Here is a 21,355-nt window from a genome sequence, read left to right as displayed (position 1 = left end):
CCATGGCATAAGAGACTAATACATACCTTTGGAGTTCATTTTCTTTCTCTTAGCAGAACCCTTTTGAGGTTCACTCAGGTGGGGGCGTGTATCAGTACTTTTTGATCTGTCACGGCCGACTAGTATTTCATTGTCTGGATGTGCCGCTTTAATGTACCATGATAGGCATTTTGGTTGTCGCCACAGTTGGATTACTGTGACTATTGCTACTTTGAACTGGGAGCCCCTATTGTTAATGTCAGTACCTTATTCTTATAAAACTCTATAAAAATCCTTAGTGATTTATATAAACTCTCTCATTTGGCCCTCCAACGCCTACTTATCTCTGAGGATTACTTCTGAGGTACAAAAGATGTCTGTGTCATTCACTTCCACGGTGGTAAAAACCTGGACCCTTTGACTTTGCAACAGAATTCTGTTCCCCATGCAAGAAGAATTCTCAGCCCTAACTATTTATTCTATTTTCGTCTCAGTCTAACTTTCCTTGGATAGGTGAGGGCAGACAAATCCATTTCATGCTTCAGGTGCTACTCAAAACTGTGACTGCACCTCAGGCTCCTAAAGAGCATGGCATTTGCTCAATGATACAGCCAAGACACTGTATTTCTAGCAGCATAAAACTTAAAGACAATCAATACACACAACGCAAGAGCAAGAAAAGAGAAGGCGGCATGGTCAGACAGACAAGAACTAGATAAACCACTGGCACAGTCAGGAAAAAGGCTGTGGTCAGACAGCCAGTCAGCAGAATTCCTGACAGGGCAAATGCCTTCCTTTTCCTTCTGTCCTGAGACAACTGCCATATTTGTAAATTAACACAAGAAACAAAAGCGAAAGCAGCAGAATCCATTACCCAAGAGGCAGTAATCTAATTATACCATTGCAAGGGCAGTGGTCAGCCCTTACTCTGCCGCCTGGATAAATTACGGCCCTGTGTCCATCCATCTTCCATCCAGATAAGCCCTGGATTTACATGTGATCTTATGCAAGGGGTGCAGAGTTTCCACACCATTGAACTACCTGAATTTGAATTCTGATCAAAGAGTCACACAGTGTCAGAAGCCTACATGACTGAGAATGCCAGTCGTTTGCCTCTCTTTGGTGCATGCAAAAACGGCATTCCTGGGAGCCACTGACTGCAGGCTGTGACAACCATACTCTACGCTTATCCCACTGCAATCATGGCGTGGTGTTGAAATTCTTCTCCCATTTCCCGGCAGAAGCTTTGGACTAGTGTCCTTTAATCCTCGCAAAGACTATCAGAAAGTTACAAAACAAAACTGGGCCAGAGAAACAGCTTGGTGGGTAAAGATGCCTGACACCAAGTCTTACTGTCTGAATAGATAGATAGATAGATAGATAGATAGATAGATAGATAGATAGATAGATAGATAGATAGATGATAGATAGATAGATAGATAGATAGATAGATAGATAGATAGATAGATAGATAGATAGATGATAGATAGATAGATAGATAGATAGATAGATAGATAGATAGATAGATAGATAGATAGATGTAACAGGATTTTTTTAAAGCCTATCAAAAGTAGTTCATTATTGCCCCATTTCACAATAAAGGAAACGACGTTAAATGTAGTAAAACGATTGATTATCCAGCTAGAAAGTAGCAAACCCACTGCTTTAAACTATGCTTTCTGATGAAGTCTATTGCACCTTGTCCAGTTTGTCCTTCACTTTGAATGCAGATGGGAGAATCTTGGAGAAGCTTGTCAAGCTGCAGACAGCCAAGCATAGGATCCTGGAGTCTGGGTCTAATGAGCTCCTGAGTGCAGCCAGCCTTAGGCTCTGGACAGAGGAGTAGCCGCCCACCTGTCTGCCACTCCATTGCAACTGTCCAGAAAGATGAGGTTCCTCTCAACTCCCCATCATCCACTGGCCGATTGGGGTAGCCCGGACCTTAGCTGTCCTCTCTTCTCTAGACAGGCCTCTCAACTTTGGCTTGTCTCCTAGCCATACGGGATGTTTGGTCACAGCAGTTCACCGAGGAACTGCATGACCAAAACCAGAAACGTCTGCCAGTGTGGTGTGCAGACCTGCTGCTTGTGCCATTGGCCTGCTTACCCACCCATCCCCCTCAGCAGCTCCCACTAAGTTCCACCTACCCCTTCCCATGAAAGCCCTTTTCTAATTGAGTCTGAAATGTTTTCAGATCCCAAAAGTGGAGAGATTTTTCTACTGCAGAAAATTCTTTGAATAAACTTTCCACACCGAGTTCAGTTTTTATTTGATAAGAGTCTTCAGCTTTCTGGAAGCACCCCCACAGAGGAAAGTATTTGGTAATGCTTGGGGCTCATGTTCGCACAAACAAGCTGGTGATTTTCCCCTGTGGACCGTCTCAAGTTCCCACAATGTGTTTATCCATTGCTCAGTGGAGACCTCTCTGTTCTTAGCTTTAGGACATAATTCTTGGCATTTGAATACCCGTCCAGTGGGGACCTTAGAAAGAAAGCATTCTCCATTTCCAGTTCCCAAACTCAAAGAACACAATGCATCTGCTGTGAAATACTTTTCTTATAAGACGCATCCCTTGTCCCTGGAAAGTGTTTTTATAGAGTTACCAAAGCACTCCTCCTCAGACAAACCTTGAGAATGAACTTTCTCTTCCAAGGAGAGAGAGTCCTCTCTTGGCCTTCTCATTACCCAAGTTGGAGACAAGCATTTATCATAAAGTGTGACTAAGAAATCTAGAGAGCCTCTGCTCCCTCCTCAGACCTCAGACCCAGCACGTGGCCTTTGCTTTGCAAACTAACTGTCGCCAAGAAATCACTCTGGCTCCTAAGACACAGATTTTAGGCGGGAAATGAAAATGCCAAAGAAAAAAATTAAATGGACTTTTCTCTCAATGTGAGAATTCCTCCTCATCAATATTAGCATTAGGCTGTTTCTAGTCTAGAACTTACAAGTGGTTTGACTTAAAGGTTATCACTTTTAATAATTACGCTGTGGTGTTCTGCTGAATTTCCTGGGTCAATGGAATGGTCGTTATCTTTATTGCAATGATAATTCATGGATGTGCGAGAAGGCTAAAACTTACCAAATGGTGCACCAATAGAACAAAGATTCCAAAGTCAGAGCCGAGCAGTTACTTGTCCATCGATGCCCCTAGCAGCAGCATCCACAGTAGCCAAAGGTGGGTACATTTCCTGTGTTGTATAAATCATCTGAAAGTATATACAGCCGCACATCATTGCTAACAGGAGCGTATTCTGAGAAATGCATCCTTGCGTGGTTTTTGTCACTAGGCTGGCATCACAGCGTAGCACCACACTAGATGGTGTGGCTTACTGCACTTACAGCTACACCAACGAACACGCACGCAGTTTTTCATGGACTCAAATGCCGGCATGTGTCTGTGATTGTGTGCGGAGTACCATAGCATGAACATCACTCAGCCTTCAAAGACTGGGTGATTTTGACACTTGCTGCAAGATGGCTGGTTCTCGAAGAGATTACACCAAGTGAAATAATCTAGAAAAAGACAATTACTGTGTGATGCACCTCATCTCAAGTACCTACAGTATGGATTTGTGATGTTGGGCAGACAAGAGTGAGCTTGGTTCCTCCTTTGCTCTGTAGTTCCAAGGAGTGAGGGCTTCATTGTAGGATCTTCCCCGGTTACTGTCTTAGTTTTGTTTCAAGCAACTATGTCATGCTTTTTCTGTCCAGTAATTACCGAAGCATCTAGCTCAAGGAATCAGTAAACTTGTGGGCCTGTCTAGACACAGCCAAGCTAAAGAAAACCTAGGCCTGTGTACCAACTGTTCCACACAATTGAGCCTGAACAGCATGTACCTGCTGCATCCTGCCTTCGGAACAGCTGCAAGAGAGCTTCAGAGAAAGCCTGTTAGCCACATTGAGTCCTATCAAGCTGAAATACACTGAAGAATTTTGCCCACCTCATTCCTAATACTTTTTGGTCATTGAATTTCAACTCCTTTCCTTTATCTGGAATTTTCCATGGGTTTTTCTCCTTCCTCCTTGACTAAGAAGACATGGCATTCATTTGCATGATGAAAAAGCGTTCTGGGATGGGCGGCGTGGCTCTGTATTTAGCACTGGTAGAGACACAGAGCATCCTTCACAGGACATGGGTTCATAATGGAAAGGCTAACAGGAGCTTCTTAATGCTGAAGCGTGGTGATCATAAGCCCCAGAGCAGGCAAAACTGCAGCAACCTGCATTTCAGGGCCCCAAAGCCCTCCTGGAGCGCTGCAGTTTCTGGTTGCAAGCTGCGCACCCTCTTCAACACCAGCTGTGGGGGCGCGGGGGGGGGGGGGGGGGAATGAGTTGGGCAATAAAGCCATAAAGCCGAGCCTCTCACGGCTGGCAGCCAGGCATCTAGGAGCATCCCCAGTATGGTCAATCTAGATGGTAACCAGGTTGCCTGAGCCAGAGAAAATTGAGCTTCTCCAGATTCTATGTAGCTCCTCACTTGATCTGCTCTTTTCTGCTTCTCTCCAGTTCATGGTGAGACAGAAAGCGAGCCAGCGCAACTAAGGCAAAGAACCCTCGTGGAGGCAGTCCCCAAGGCCCCATTTTCTTCTGCATTGATTCTCCTGAGCCTCCCTGTGACCTATGACAGGGCAGCTGTCCTGCACTGTCCCTCTCCTGTAGGAGCGCGGCCAGGCAGCACCCACGATTCCTACCATGGGTTAGCTACCCCTGAATTTCACATCTTGTGATGCCCATGTGACGACCTCTCTGGCCACCACTCCCTTCACCAGCTGTTTGAATGCTTCAGAATCCAGCCTGCAGTCTAACCAGCATCCCTACCTTTATAGCTAAGTCGTTTATTCCTACAGCACCTTTAGGACATTCTCCCTCCCTCTCCCTCTCCCTCTCCCTCTCCCTCTCCCTCTCCCTCTCCCTCTCCCTCTCCCTCTCCCTCTCCCTCCCCCTCCCCCTCCCCCTCCCCCTCCCCCTCCCCCTCCCCCTCCCCCTCCTCTCTCTCTCTCTCTCTCTCTCTCTCTCTCTCTCTCTCTCTCTCTCTCGGAGGTATCACTTTTAACATTAAATCACAAACTCCTCAAAGCCTTGGGATTATGAAGTGCACCACGTGTGTGTCGGGCAGTACCTGCTAGACATGACGTGTATCCTAACAATCCCTGGCACTTGTGATGGATTGGTGGCAACCATGCTACCACCACAGCCAGCCCAAGTGTTCTTTTCTCCTGTAGCGCCTGAGGGAGCTGGGATGATTCATCCTTCCCTTGCTTGTCCTCCCTGCCACCTCTTCTCAGTCCCCCTCCCACCCACAGGACCTGATCCTATAAAAGGCTGCCCTCTCATCTTCTGAGACTCGGGAGAATGCTCAGCTGGGAGTGTACCTGAGGAGATTATAGACGCACCTTACTGGGAACACTTGCTTGTCAGGATTCCAAGCTACCTGCAGTTTTCTCAGGCACAGTTAGAACGTGATCAGACACCTCCAACCCAATGCATGCACACCATGTGGTAAGGGAATTCTGAACTGAAATGAGAAAAAGATGGCGGAATTCTTGCAGAACAGGAGAAGCCCTTGGCCTTGAAGTAGCCCCTTGGGAACAGCAGGCCTCTAATGCTGAAGGGATCCTCTTCCATGGAAGGTAGGCGGGAGGGCGTGCATAGGCATCAGCTGCTGGCTTCAGTGTCCCATCCTTGGGCACTCAGTCTGTATTCTCAATGGCGCTTGATCTTCCTTTAAAGAATGACAGAGCCTTTGTTCCTCAAACGCATTAAAAATGCAAATGGTTCCAGTGTTTCAATTAACATTAAGATACCAATGGCTCATGTCAGATCCTTTACCGAGGGCAGGCTTGGAGAGCAGAACAATAAGAAGAGATGTCGCTGAATGGAAACAGAAGAATAGAAAAGGAACAGGAGATTCCCTTTAGGGACCAAAATAAATTTTATCTTAGTTTTTGGTCCCAATTATATCTTCTCTAGAATTGTAAATCAACAGAAGCTAAAATAACAAGTGACTCCTGTAGGGTACTGGTGGTGGGGGCTGGGGGCAGTCTGTAGGAAACCTTCATATGTATCACTGAATTAGCCTCCCAGAGCCATCCAGTCAGGTAGGCAGGAAGCCCACCTGCCCAGAGAAGATAAAATGTGGGGCCTCAAGATGCTGTGTGAATTGATCAATAGAATTTGCTCTCAAAACTCAGCGATCTGCTCATTTATTCAACAAATAATTCTGCCTAGCCTACAATAGACCAGGTTGTATTAGGTGCTAGAGACAACAAAATGATGTAAAAAAAAAACCCAACACAGACTCTGCCCTTAGAGACCAAGAAGTCAAACCAAGTAGACAAATGTCAGACAATTTGTGACAGAAATAAATGCAGCATAACTATTGTTTAAAAATGGGGATGAGGGAGCTGGCGTCTTAGTGAGGATTTCCATAGCTGTGAAGAGACACCATGACCATGGCAGCTCTTATAAAGGAAACCAGACTCTTATAAAGGACCAGGAACACCAGACTATATATTTCTGTAAGGTGAGGGGCCGGCCAAGGGGTTTTCCAACACACAGTGCCATGCAAGTGTAGGTCCTACAAAAAGAACATTCCAGAAACTCCACAGGGGATAGTATGACTGAAGGGAGGGAGCAAGCGAGTGTGTGAAGGAAGTGTGTGATACAGATGGAGTTTGGGGAGGGAGAGGCTGGGGCTAGATCATGCAGGGATTAGTTTTCCCCAGCATGGACTTTGTCCTTTCTAGTAACAGAGGCTAAATGTTTTAAGCAAGGAGATGACTTCCAGGAGGCTCACTGAACCTCACTCACCATTTTTCAGCATAGAGGGCTACAGTCTAGCTAGAAAATGGTGAACTCTGGGTTCATTGAGGACCAGGTCTCAAAGGAATAAGGCAGAGAGTAATAAAGGAGGATGTCCTCCAGGTTCTCACACCTGCACACACCAAGAGAGGAGACAGAAAGACAAAGAGAGACAGAAACACAGAGACACAGAAAGAAACAGAGACACAGAGAGAGACCCTGAAAGTTGTATAAAAGCTATTATAAATGGCATTCCATTCAACTCATATTTTCATAGAGACTTCCTTGAAAACTTGAAGAACTGATTACAGTCCCAGACCACCCAGAGAACTGTGGAAACAAAGGCTTGAACTCAGCAATTTTTATACTGTTTCCTCATGTGAAAATGCTCCCAGGAGCATTAGACTCAGTGGCAATCAAAGCCCAAACATGTGAAAAAACAAATGTGTAAAGATGAAGACTCGGGGGCTGGGGAGATGAATCTGTTAATAAGGTCCCTGACACACAAGGATAAGGACCTGTGCTCAGCCCATGTCTATAACCCCAGCATTGGGGAGGTGGAGACGGAAGGATCCCTGGGGCTTGCAGGCCTAACAGTCTGGCCAAATTGATGCACTCCAGGTTCAGAGCGATAGAGAAAGATAGATGACATCAACTTACGGCCTTCGTGCAGTCACAAACATGCACAGATACAAATACACGGACACACACACATTCATTGACAAGTATGCACACTAATACAATACACACACATACTTGCACATACATACACAAAAAGAGCTTTTTGATACCAGGGACACCCAACTAAAAACACATGTCACTGTAGGCTGATGTCACATATAAGTAATATAAAGGCAGGTAAAAGTTGGAGAAGCCTGAATTCTTGCCCAAAGATACAATTGGGTCTAAAATCCCACAGTTTTATGAAGATTGACTCTGGCAAATAAAACACTGGTGTTCTAGATGACTTTTGGTGCCACATTCAGCAGGCTTGTAGCTTCCTTGAACAGCCAGAATACGCTCTTACCAGGCGATGTCAGGACTCTGTGTGTCCAATGTGGTAATGTTTCTTAGCTTCTTGTGCTGGATTTGAACAATGGCAAACAGCAAGTGTAAAAATCCATCAAGCCAAGCCATGCAGACACAGGTCAGGCAAATGTCTATTCTGCAGGACAGTTTTCTTTTCTTTTTTTTTTTTTTTTTATGTCTTCCCGGTGGCATGGGGGGAGAGGGGAGAAAGCGTGGCTCATTCGTCAACATGAGAAGGGGTGATGACACTATTGTTGTGCCTTTACATGGCAGCCTTCCCCGTTCTTTTTTCTTGTCATATCTAAACACCACTGTACCTTCCCAACCTTACCCTCCAAACCACACCACATACATACACACACACACACACACACACACACACACACACACACACATACACACACCACTCTACTATTCAGCTCCTCGCCTTCTTTCCACACATACAATATATATATATACATTTTTTGCAATTACAGTCTCTATTTCTTGTGTTCCTGCTATATAGATGTTTTAGCTAGGTGTGGGGACACATTCAGAAAACCTAAAAGAATGATCAAGAGTTTGAAGTGAGTCTGGGGCTACCTTGTCACAGAATCTGGTGATCAGAACTAGTTAAAGAGGGGTTTTTTTTGTTTGTTTGTTTGGTTGGTTGGTTGCTTGCTTGCTTGCTTTTGTTTCGTTTTGCTGTCTATTTTTGAATAAGGTTTCTTGATTCAGTTGTTGGTAACAAAAATTCCTGTGGCCGTGATAAGAAATAAAAGGAACTCAGGTGATTGGGAACTTACAAAATCAGTTGATAGCCTAAAGGAGCAGGGTGTAGACTGAACCCCCCACCCTCCACCCCACCCCCAACAGCACTGCAGCTCCATGAACTCCACCCCGGTTACATGGCTGCACTCCTGGACTGAATTCTGAAGCCAGGTGTCCTTCAAGAGCATCCCGTTGGCGGAAGCCCAACTGGTATGCAAATCCTTACCTCACAGAAGTCTGAACAATAAAATGTACCTCTGCGAGGTAGTAAGGCACATGGAAAGGTTTGAAATGGGCATTAAAGACTCAGTCTACAGTTTTCCCCATCATTTTTAACAGGACGAAAGCAGCTCTTTTAAAAAGAAATTTCTGAGAGTGTTTTATGTTCAAGTAGGGCGACCTCTCAGCCACCCAGCAAAGAGCCTCTCAGTGAAGACTACCTTCTCTGTCACTAGTGAAACTAAAGCCATTTTAGCTAAGGGGGTGGGACTAGCTTTGATGAGGGGCCTTCAAATATTTTTGTCCATGAAAGCTATCGGCAGAGCCGGGAATTATGGGCCAGCCTCCTCCATATACAGCACCAGGAGAAGCCATCCAGAGCATCCCCGACCCTTCCGTGGTGTACAAAGAGTTAAAGCCCTCCCCAGAAGTTGTATTTTACTGGAATGCCTCCCAGCTCTTGGCACCTCTGTTCTCCCTGCTGAGGACTTGGCCATTTCAGTCCAAACCAGGCAAAATGAAACAAGTCCCTCTTCTGCTTCTTGGGCCAAAAAAAGGTGTGCAGTGACGCCCTTCTTACAACATCACCTTTTGTTTCCATCGGTCTGTGTTTCCCAACTTCACATCAGACTGGGGCCAGGAACCAGATGTGATCCTGATGCACTGTGCATTACACATTTATTTGACTAAAAGAATGAATTTTTTAAAAGGGGCATAAGAAATTGTACTTTCAGTGCCTCTTGTGGACCAGACCGTGAATTAGCAGAAGGATGCATTATTTGAGAAAGTACCTCCACTACCCTGTAACATTATTATTACGCTCTCGTTTTTGCCCCTCCCCAGCCAAGAAATTGAGGCTGAGTAATGGACCAGGTGAATTCAGACCTACCGCTTCCACACTGGGATGGTGGGATTCAGATCTCAACCTGTGGTTCCACAGCTCTGTGCTTCCCATTACTATAGCAGGTTTTCTTCTAAGCCACCAACCACCTCCCAAATCATGACACAGAGACTTAATAATAGTTTTGAATGCTCAGCCTTATCTTAGCTCTTATTTTAATCTGTTTCTCTTTATTAATGTTTTGCCTCGGATCTTTTTACCTTTCATTCTTTCTATATATCTTATTTTCCTGCTGTCTCTGGCTGGCTGGCTTGTGGCTGGCTGGCTTTTGGCCCAGTGCATGTCCCCCTCTTTCTCCTAATTCTCCTTCCTCTCGTTCTTCTCAAGCCTAGATTTCTCCTCCTATTTATTCTCTCTGCCCACCAGCCCCAACTATCCCTCTTCTGCCTAGCTATTGGCTGTTCAGCTTTTTATTAGACCAATCAGGTGCCTTAGGCAGGCAAGGCAAAACAGCAACACATCTTCTCATAGCTAAACAAATGCAGCACAAACAAATGTAACACATCCTTAGACCATTAAAAAAATGCAGCAGAAACAAATGTAACACATCTTTACACAGTTAAAGTAATATTCCACAGCATAAACAAATGTAACATATTTTTGCATAGTTAAATATTCCATAACATAATACATTGTAGTTCTCAGCTCCTTTTAACCACATCCCATTAAAAGCCTTTGCCAGGTAGCCTTTTTGGTAACTTATAAAAATAATGTTTTCATTTTCAAAACATTATTATATTTTACTTATAAACTTATAATTATTTTATCACATTTATTATTTCACAAGACATGCACATCTCAGTTTCTACTTGGATTACAAAACACTGTCCCTCACCACTGATGTTATGCCATAAGGATAAAAATAAAGTCAACCTATCAAAAATAATTGAAAAGGAAATGAAGATCCATGAACATTAAAAGCAATCACCTTAAAGTAAAACAGCCCAAATTGAAGCTGGAATTTAAGGAACTTGTCTCTTTATTATGTGGCATGAACTTCAAACAGCTCTGAAGGTGAAATGTGAATTTTATACCATCCAAAATATCTCATAAGTCAAATTCCTGGGATAGGGAGGTGAAGTGTTATTTTTGGATAATAAACTGTCTATAACTACATTGATTCCTATGACATGAATATGCAATATTCACACTAAAAATAATTGTCAACATGATACTCTGAAAGATGTTTGCCCCAGAGGCCTATATTCTGAAGGCAGGAAGCATGGGCTACTCCAAGTCAGAAATACTGTATTTGGATCCAATTCCTCCACACAAGAACTGGATACAATTTGATCTCCACATGCCTCATTACCTTATCTTGAAAATGAAGAGTTTGCCTACATTGTGGGCTTATGGTGAGAATTTTAAAAGGCTGTGGCATTGTATTCCCCCAAATATTGTGCATGCTAATAAACTTATCTAGGGTCAGAGACAGAGCAGCCACAATATTAAACATAAAGGATAGGCAATGGTAGCACACGCATTTAATCCTAGCATTCCAGAGGCAGAAATCTGTGTGTTTAGGGATACAGCCAGCATTGGATACACATGCCTTTAATCTCAATACCAACCATAGAAGACCTGGAGGTTTATACAGCCAGGCAGTGACGAGGCAGTCATGTGGTTGGGTCTACAACCAATGAGAAGGCAGAACTGCAAGTCTTTATAAAGACTCTAACACAGGAAGTAGCTCTCTTTCGGAGAGGTAGGACCACCGCAGGAGGAAGGGTAAAGTTTTAGCTCCTAGCTCTGACCTCTTGACTTTCTTCTTTGCATTGAAAAAAAAAAGAAGTGTGCAGGGAACCATGACCACACCTAACAGCAACTCTGAAATCTTCAAAAGGATGATGGGACCCCACAAAGATGATTCCACATGGACTATGATAAAGCCATTAAGCCGATTAACACCATGGAAAAATCAACTTTGGACTACAAACTGGTCAGGACAATTTCGAGATGACTAGCTGAGATGATCCAGCCTGACAGACTACTCGAGCAAGGACATGTGACAAGCCCTGAACTATCCTATTATGCAGAGACTGGACAAATGATACAGGACTTGACAATTAATCCAAAATATTTCTTTTCAAGATTCCCTAAAGATATCTTCACCCCTAGAAAGCAAAAAGAAAAAGAAAATAAGATATGAGATAGATCATTGAATTTACTCTGAGAAAAAAGATAAAGAAATAATAGGATAAATAAGTAGGTCACTGAATCTATACTGAGGAAAAAGAGGAAGATATAAAAATGACAAAAGGTAGACTATTGAATCTATTATGAAAAAAAAAGAGAGAATATGGATATGATAAGATAAAAAGGGAGATTATGGAATCTACTTTTAAAAAGGAATTACTTGTTTTAAATAAGATAAGAAATGAAAATATTTTGGTCTGAGTTTATCAGATGTTACTGGACTGGACATGTATATATATGTATATATATATATATATAATGGAGTTTTTATCTGAATCTGTCAAATGTTAATGTACTAGACATCGTTAATGTAATCTTGACTGTGTATATTGTATATACTTACTGGATATAATTTTTCTTGTATTAGTTATAAGCTTTTTTAAATTTTAGTCAAAAAGAGAGGAAATGTGGTATTGTATTCCCCCAAATATTGTGTATGCTAATAAACTTATCTGGGGTCAGAGACAGAGCAGCCACAATATTAAACATAAAGGATAGGCAGTGGTAGCCCACGACTTTAATCCTAGCATTCCAGAGGCAGAAATCCATGTGTTCAAGGATACAGCCAGGCATGGTGACTCACACCTTTAACCCCAGAAAGCGAGCCTTTAATCCCAGGGAGTGGTGGTAGAAAGCAGAAAGGTATATAAGGTGTGAGGACCAGAAACTAGAAGCATTTGGCTGGTTAAGCATTTGGCTAGTTAAGCATTCAGGTTTTTGAGCAGCAATTCAGCTGAGACCCATTCTGGATGAGGACTCAGAGGCCTCCAGTCTGAGGAGACAAGACCAGCTGAGGATCTGGCGAGGTGAGGTAGCTGTGGCTTGTTCTGTCTCTCTGATCTACCAGCATTGCCCCCAATAACTGGCCTCGGGTTTGATTTTATTAATAAGAATTTTTAAGATTCATGCTACAAAAGGCTGAGCATACATAAATGCTCTCTCTCTTATATTATTGTTGTTGTTGTTGTTGGACAAAATATCATATTCAATGCCTCATCCCCATCCAATTGATCATGTGTCAGAGAAAACACAATTATATTTAGCAGAAGATTTACTTTTTTATTTAATAAACAAGGGTTAAATACATGTGTGTATAAATAAAGCATGCATGTGTATGGTATTGTTGTTATTGTTCCTGAAGAAAAGTTATCCACCAGACTAAGAACACTGGCCTATTTAATGGCAGTCAAAACATTCCAGTCTTATAGCTTCCTTCATGAAATATTCAGATAAAAAAAATCCTTCAGTTTCTTCTTTGAACATCCCAACACTATATGTGTAGCAAAGGTATAAGTTTCTTTTGGTTTTGTCTTTAAAAATATTTTGAATAACTCTGAGAATTTCAGACAATGTATCTTGATCAGATTTACTCTTCACTCCTCCCCATGATTCTTCCTAGATCCCACCTCCAACTTTATGTCCTCTCCCCCTCTCTTTCTCAATTAATAACTCATTCAGTCCAACTTGTGCCGCCCATACACTCCTGCCGCCCATACACTCCGGCCGCCCGTACACTCCGGCTGTCTGAATACTCCTGGGTGTGGGGTCATCCACTGGAGTGGGTCAACCCATCAGTAACCACTTCCTTTAAAAAAAATTGACTCTCCTTCCCTGAGAAGCCATTAACGGTCCATAGCTCCTCCATTAACCTCCATGGGTTGGGGGTGCTCATGAGTCCCTTCCCACTCTGTGTAGAATGTTGACGGGCTTGATTTTGTCAGATCTTTGGCAAGGAACCATAGCTAAACATCACAGGCTGTAACTTCCAAATGTGAACCAAAATGAATCCCCTCTGTCTCTCCAGTTGCTTTTGTCAAGGTATTTCTTGTTGACATAGCAACAAGAAAAACTAAGAGAGTGACCAAACTATTTTATCAATGTTGTCTCCCTAAAAATGGTAAAAATGTTATATCTCCATCTGCAGAGTCAAAGTACCAAAGAGCACAGATGCGCAGAAGTAAAACACACACACATACACACACACACACACACTACACTACACTACACTACACTCTTGTCCCAATCAGTGGTGAGCTGGGTTTTTTTTTTTTTTTTTGGTTTTTTTTTTTGTTTTTTGTTTGTTTGTTTTTTCGAGACAGGGTTTCTCTGTGTAGCTTTGCGCCTTTCCTGGAACTCACTTGGTAGCCTAGGCTGGCCTCGAACTCACAGAGATCCGCCTGACTCTGCCTCCCGAGTGCTGGGATTAAAGGCGTGCACCACCACCGCCCGGCTGTGAGCTGTTTTTATAAGGTAGCCTTCCCTAGGAACTGAAGGCCAAGTAGGCCAGGGAAGCAGGTAGTCTAACTGTGGATCTTCACCTCTCCCCTCTCTCCTCCAAATCCAAGCCCCTAGTCTCACCCCCAGCTCAGTAGCAGACCGCCTGCTGTGGCCTCCCCTTGCTCTCTGACCCCATCCTTCAGCCTTCTTCCTCTATCATCCTGTTATCTCAGCCCTCAACTCCAGCAAGCATTCCCTGGGCACCTGCCTGCCAACCCTGCCAGAGAAGAAAGTAGGCCAGCAAAGCAGGTAGGCAAGCTTCCGATCTCCACTCTCCCTCCTCTCCTCCAAATCCAATCCCCCAATCCCTGGGTCTCAACCACAGCTCTATAGCAGACTACCTGTCATGGCCTCTCCTTACTCTCTATCTCCATCCATTCCCATAGAACTAAACAGATCCTGGTGGAACACCTTGCTCTCCTCCCTCCTGTGGACCCTCTCAGACTTCTCTTTCTACCCCATCCCCATTCCTAAATGTCAGCTCCCAATACCAAGGAACACATTCTACCCAGAACCCTTAGTGGCTACACCTAGCATGATCCCAGATAATTTTCCTATCAGTCAATAGCTACCAAATTCTCTAAGAAAAAAGAGGGAGCAACAGACACCAAGGATCAAAACACCACCCATCAAAAACAAGACCAGATAGCAGTACCTAGAATTCCAATCAACCCAAACCCAGATGCCTATATACCAGCATAAAAACACAATTAATAACAGCCAAGACATATGTCTCCACAAGAACCCAGCAACTCTACCACAGCAGGCCCTGAGTATTGCAACATAGTTAAAACACAAGAAAAACATCCTTGAAATCATCTTTATGGATATGACAGAATTCTTTAAAAATAAATTAAATCCTTTAAAGAAATCTATGAAAACACAAGCAGTGTATAGAAATGAATAAAATCGTTCAAGATCTAAAAGTAGAAATAGAATCAATAAAGAAAACACAAACTGAAGGAAATCTGGAAATGAAAAATTTAGGAACTCAAACAGGAGCAACAGGGGCATGCTTCACCAACAGAACATAAGAGATGGAAGAGAGAATCTTGGGCACTGAAGATAACGATAAAATAAATGGATGCATCAGTCAAAGAAAATGTTAAATCTAAAAATATTATAGGCACAAGACATCCAGGAATTCTGGGACACTATGAAAAGAATAATAGGAATTGAGGAAAGAGAAGAAACCCAGGCCAAAGGCACAGAAAATGTTTTCAATAAAATCATAGAAGAAAATTTTCTTAACCCAAAGAAGGAGATACCTATCAAGGTACAAGAAGCATACAGAACACCAAATAGATTGGATCAGGAAAGAAATCCCCCTCACCACATAACAATTAAAACACTGAGCATACAGAACAAAGAAAGACTATTAAAAGCTGCAAGGAAAAAAGACTGCGTAGCATATAAAGGCAGACCTATTAGAATTACACCCAACTTCTCATGGAGACCCTAAAAGCCAGAAAGGCCTGGACAGATGTCCTGCAGACTCTAAGAAACTATAGATGCCAGCCCAGACTACTATATCCAGAAAAAAATTCAATCACAGTAGGTGGAGAAAATGGATATTATATGATTAAAAAAAAACAAATTTAAGCAACATCTATGTACAAACCCAGCCCTACAGAAGGTGCTAGAAAGAAAACTTCAACCTGAAGATGCCAACCACACCCAAGAAAACACAAGGAATAAATGATCCCAGACCAACAAATCAAAAGAGGGGAACACACACACACACACACACACACACACACACACACACACACACACACACCACCACCACCACCACCACCACCACAACCACAATAACATCACAATAACAGTCATCAACAAACACTGCTCATTGATAACTTTCAACACCAATGGTCTCAATTCCCCAACAAAAAGACACATGAACAGAATGGATGTGAAAACAGGATCCATCCTTCTGCTGCATACAAGAAACACACTTCAGCATCAAGGGCAGACATCACCTCAGGGTAAAAGGATGGAAAAAAATATCCCAAACAATTAGACTTAGCAAGCAAGCCAGTGTGGCCATTTTAATATCTAACAAAATAGACTTCAAACCAAAATTAATCAGAAAAGCTAGGGAAGGACACTACATACTCATCAGAGGAAAAAATCCACCAAGAAGACATTACAGTTCTTATTATCTTTGCACCAAACACAAGGGCATCCAAGTTCATAGAAGAAACACCACTCCAGCTTAAATCACATACTGACCCTCACACACTGATAGCAGGAGACTTCAAAACCCCACACTCACCCATGGGCAGGTCATCCAGACAAAAGCTCAATAGAGAAATACTGGTGCTAACTGACATCATAAACCAAGTAAACCTGACAGATATTTACAGAACATTTCACTCAAAGACAAAAGAATAAACGTTCTTCTCAACAGTTCGTGGAACTTTCTTCAAACCTGACCACATACTTGGACACAAAGCAAGTCTCAACAAATTGAAAAAATAAATAAAAAAAAAATAACATCCTGAATCCTGTTTGACCATCACAGACTAAAGCTGGATATCAACAACAACAGAAATGATAGACAGCTTACATACTCATAGAAACCAAATAGCTCACTATTGAATGAAAAACGGATTCAGACAGAAATTTAAAACTTTTTAGAACTGAGTCAAAATGAATATATAACATACCCGAACACGTGGGACAATAAAGGCAGTTCCAAGAGGCGAGTTTCCAGCGCCAAGTGCCTACATTAAAAAGGGAGAGAGAAAGGGAGAGAGAGATCTCCTACTAGTAACTTACCAGCATACCTTAAAGCTCTAGAACAAAAAGAAGAAATAGCCCCCCAAAGGAGTGAAAGCAAGAAATAATCGAACTCAGGGCTGAAATCAATAAAACAGAAACAACAAAAACAATACAAAGAATCAAGGAAACAAAGAGCTAGTCCTTGGAGAAATCAGTAAGACTGACAAACCCTTAGCCAAATTAACTAAAAGGAAGAAAAAATAAGATCCAAATTAACAAAATTAGAAAAGGGGTACATAGCAATAGACACTGAGGAAATCCAGAGAATCACAAGGACATACTTTAAAAACCTATACTCCACCACGTTAGAAAAAACTAAAAGAAATGGATAATTTTCTCAATATAAACCACCTAATGAAGATAAATCAAAATGAGATGAGCAATTAAACAGACCTATACTCTTTAATGAAATAGAAGCTGTAATTAATAGAAGCCACCCTTCCCCCTCAAAAAAAGTTCAGTGCCAGATGGTTTAAGTAAAGAATTTTATAAGACTTTCAAGTAGTTAATCAACATTCTCCCATACTCATAGATCAGTGCTCAGTCATCATCGGAGAAGCTACCTTCTGCAGCAGATGAGAATGAATACAGAGACCACAACCAGATGATATGCACAGAGTGAGAGGCCTTGGAACATTCATCCCTAAATGAGATGTCTTCATCAAATCCCTCCCCTCAGAGATCAGGGAACCCCACAGAAGAGGAGGCAGAAAGAGTGTAAAAGCCAGAGAGGATGGAGGACGCCAAGGAAACAAGACTTTCTAAACACAACAGAACACAGGTAAGAACCCATAGAGACTGAGGCTTCATCCATAGGACCTGCAAGGGTCATGCTCCAGATGGGGTCCTAGAGCTGAAAGAAGTGGACACATGCCCCTATCCCTAACCCAGAAGCAATCTCCAATTGATAATACCACTCACAAATGAAAACTTAGTTTTCTCCAAGGGAGTCTCACTAGGGAAAAAACTACTCTTACGGGTAGGCTGCATGCCCAGCAGGAGATGGCCAACAGTAAAGGAACTCAACAGTGTCTTTGGAGGTTCCTTATCTCACAATGTCACATCTTCCATACAGGTCCTTTGCATTTATATTATGGCTCCTGATTTCGTGTCTTTATTGGATTCCTGGGCATGCAAATAAGTGAGTCTCTACATCTATATTTGTTTCTTGTGCCTTTTCATTGACTCTTCTCCTTCTGTTTGTTTCTTTTGTCCTATTCTGATGTGTTTGTTTTATCTTAATATGTTTTATTTTTTTGCTTTAGTATTTTTCCTTAGAAACCTGTTTATTTTCTACTGAGAGACAGAAAGGGGATGGATCGGATGGAAGGGGAGATAGAGAGGAACTGGGAGGAGTAAAGGAAGGAGAAATGATAATCGGGATATAATTAGAGAAAGTTTTCAATAAGAGAAAAAATAAACAAAGATGGCACTACCACATAAAAGAGAGAGAGAGAGAGAGAGAGAGAGAGAGAGAGAGAGAGAGAGAGAGAGAGAGAGAGAGAGAGAGAGAGAGAGAGAGAGAGAGAGAGAGAGAGAGAGAATGGGATGACTGTTTTAATTCATTCAGGAACAATAATCTCAGGCAAGCAGCTCCATGTTCCTGAATTTCTTATATTCCAGCACCTTCCTTTGCAGTATCTTTCCCACCCCTCAAGTACTGCCCTGCATCCAGAATGGGCAGGGTCCCTTTAACAGTTGCGGTCATCAGCCACCTGCACCCTGTCAATGACAGTGGTATTTCTAGTCAGTCTGTAGTCCTTTGCTGGCCAGCACTGTAACTCGGTGTTGTGTGTTTGACATATCCCGGGCTGTCTCCTGCCTGTGGGCCTTCACCTCCTGAAGTCTTATTTCAGAGCTGTTTTCATCAATTCTACTCTTTTATTAACTGAATCATAAAATCTCCTTCTCTTCACCGCCTTTCTGAGATAATGCTCTGCAGTCACTAATAGAATTTTAAGCCTGGGTTGCCTCTTATTTCAAAAGTATACATTCTAAGCCAAGCAAGAAATTTGGAATTGTATCTTCCCAGCTAGAGATGCAAAGTATGTCACATACTCAAATGGAAGCACGTTCCATTTGGAGGTTCTGATCATTTGGTTTTACCTTCCATGATGCCGGCCAGGTATTTCTATAGAATAATAACCCCAAGAGGGGGTGTCTTTAATTTCAGGCCTTTATAAAGACTAAAGAAATTCTCAGCATGACTGAATTTATCTTTGCCAGCCAAAACTATACACCATACATAGTTATATATATATATAAAACAATGTATAGGATTTAGCAACTAGCAATAACCTATGATTGTCACAACTAAGGGAAACATCACGATGGTCTCTACTCAACCTCTGTGTCTTTCCCTGGTGGTCTTATTACAGGTTGTGTAAAGTGCCACAACCCTCGCTCTTTTCCTCATCAGCTGGAACCTTATGTTTGCATGACCACTTCCCTGAACATGAACCTGAGCACTGTGGGACTGGAGGGGAAATTCAGGCATTTCATTTTACCAGTAATGTAGTGTCAAATGGACCCCTACATTTTCTTTACATCATCACTCTTTCTGTACAAGTCTCAAGACATACTCTCTAGGCTGGAGGTGTAGCTCTGTAGCTCAGTGGTGCAATGCTTGCCCAGCATATGTGAGGCCCAGGTTCCATCCCTAATACCACAGAAAAGAACAACTTAAACACATACACACAGATGTACATGCATGTGTGTACACATCCAAGTTTCTTGAGACAAAAAATTTAGAGTTTTCAGGGCATTGCTATATGTATGTGTTTATGGATGCTACACATTTGCATGCACAGGTGCACATGTGTATGAGGGCAGCAGAACCCCTTCCTCAGGTCCCAGTTATCTCTGTTTTCAAGACAGAGTAGCTCATTCACCTGGAACTCACTGATTAGGGAAGACTGGCTGGCCAGGGAGTCCCAGGATCCTGCTGTTTCTACCTCTCAGGGTTACAAGTGCACACCACCATGCCCAGCTTATTTTTGTGTGGGATCTGGAACTAGAGCTCAGGTCCTCACGCTTATAGGATTTGACTCACTGAGCCATCTCTCCAGTCCTAGAGCATCGTTATTAAAATGCCCTAATATCCAGCCCACTGGACTGCAGGTAGAGACTGTAAGAGGAGTTCTTTGAACTCCTGCTGCACCTAATATCTACCCTACATTATATCAAGGACTATGCACTGAGCTGCTTTACATCCATGCCTTAGTCTTGACTCTGCAATCCTTCTTTAAGAACAAATATTACCCAATATGTGAATTCCATCTCAGCATCTACTCTGCATCTATCACCAAGTGCTAGTGTTTGATAACAGAGCACTTGGGAGATTCATTGTCTTCTAAGAACTAAGAGAACTGGAAGATGTCTTTGCATATCAGTCTTTCCCTACTAAAGCTAACCTGCTACAGACTCAAGATCTTTCCCACAGAACTATAGTCAGGAATTATATCCACAGTTGTTTATCCAGTCCACAGACAGAGCTTGCTAATCACTCATGAACCCCATGCAGTGATGGGACAGAACGCCAGAGATCTGTTCCACACCCTTAGAATGATTCTGCTCATCTGACAAGTAATACAAAAAAGCTGGGTTATCTTGAGACATGGTCATTCAAAAGTGAACAGCATCAGAGAGATCATGCTGGCATTGGGCAGCTTTATCCCCAAGACTTAGAACAATGTATCAATAATAGATAACAGTGTTAATTACACAACTGTTAAGTGTTGTATAAATTATGTATCTGTGGTTTCATTTCGTGTGTGTGTGTGTGTGTGTGTGTGTGTGTGTGTGTGTGTGTGTGTGTGTTGCATATGAGGAAGGGGCATTTTTATTCCTCACGGGCTACAAAACATCTAATATTGTACAACAGTTGCTCCTTAAATATTTGAGCATGTCCCCAGTCGTCTTCATTTCAAACTTTTCTAGGAAATATTTCTAGGGTTGGGAGTGAAATAAAACATTTACCAGTAAAAGAAGTTTGCAAAAATAAATCTGCCAGAAGTTCCCAAAGGCATACAGCATATGAAAGTCCTTGAGGAGTCCTGCAGGGGAGAAACCCGGTTCTCTTCGTGCAGCCAATTTTTCTCCAACTTGAACATAATAATCCCTTTTCTTTGGCATAAATTTCTTGTAGAGCAATGTTCCGTGATTTATCAACCAGTTTGAAAATTCAATCCTTCAAGTCAATGTCTCTCTATATAAATATTTTATTCACCTCATCTTACTGTGGAGAAAAAGTTGATATTGAGTTCAAAGGAGGCATTCTTAGTCCTAGTTTTCACATTAGCTGACAACAGGATCAAGCCAAGTCATTTCGTGGGGTCGAGCTCTTGCCAGAGAGTATTACACACACACACACACACACACACACACACACACACACACACACACACAGCAAGAGAGAGA

Source organism: Peromyscus maniculatus, chromosome 22 (genome assembly GCF_049852395.1).
Source record: "Peromyscus maniculatus bairdii isolate BWxNUB_F1_BW_parent chromosome 22, HU_Pman_BW_mat_3.1, whole genome shotgun sequence".
In the NCBI taxonomy this organism is placed as follows: domain Eukaryota; kingdom Metazoa; phylum Chordata; class Mammalia; order Rodentia; family Cricetidae; genus Peromyscus; species Peromyscus maniculatus.
The sequence above is the reverse complement of the archived record's forward strand: the minus strand, read 5'-3'. Positions refer to the sequence as shown.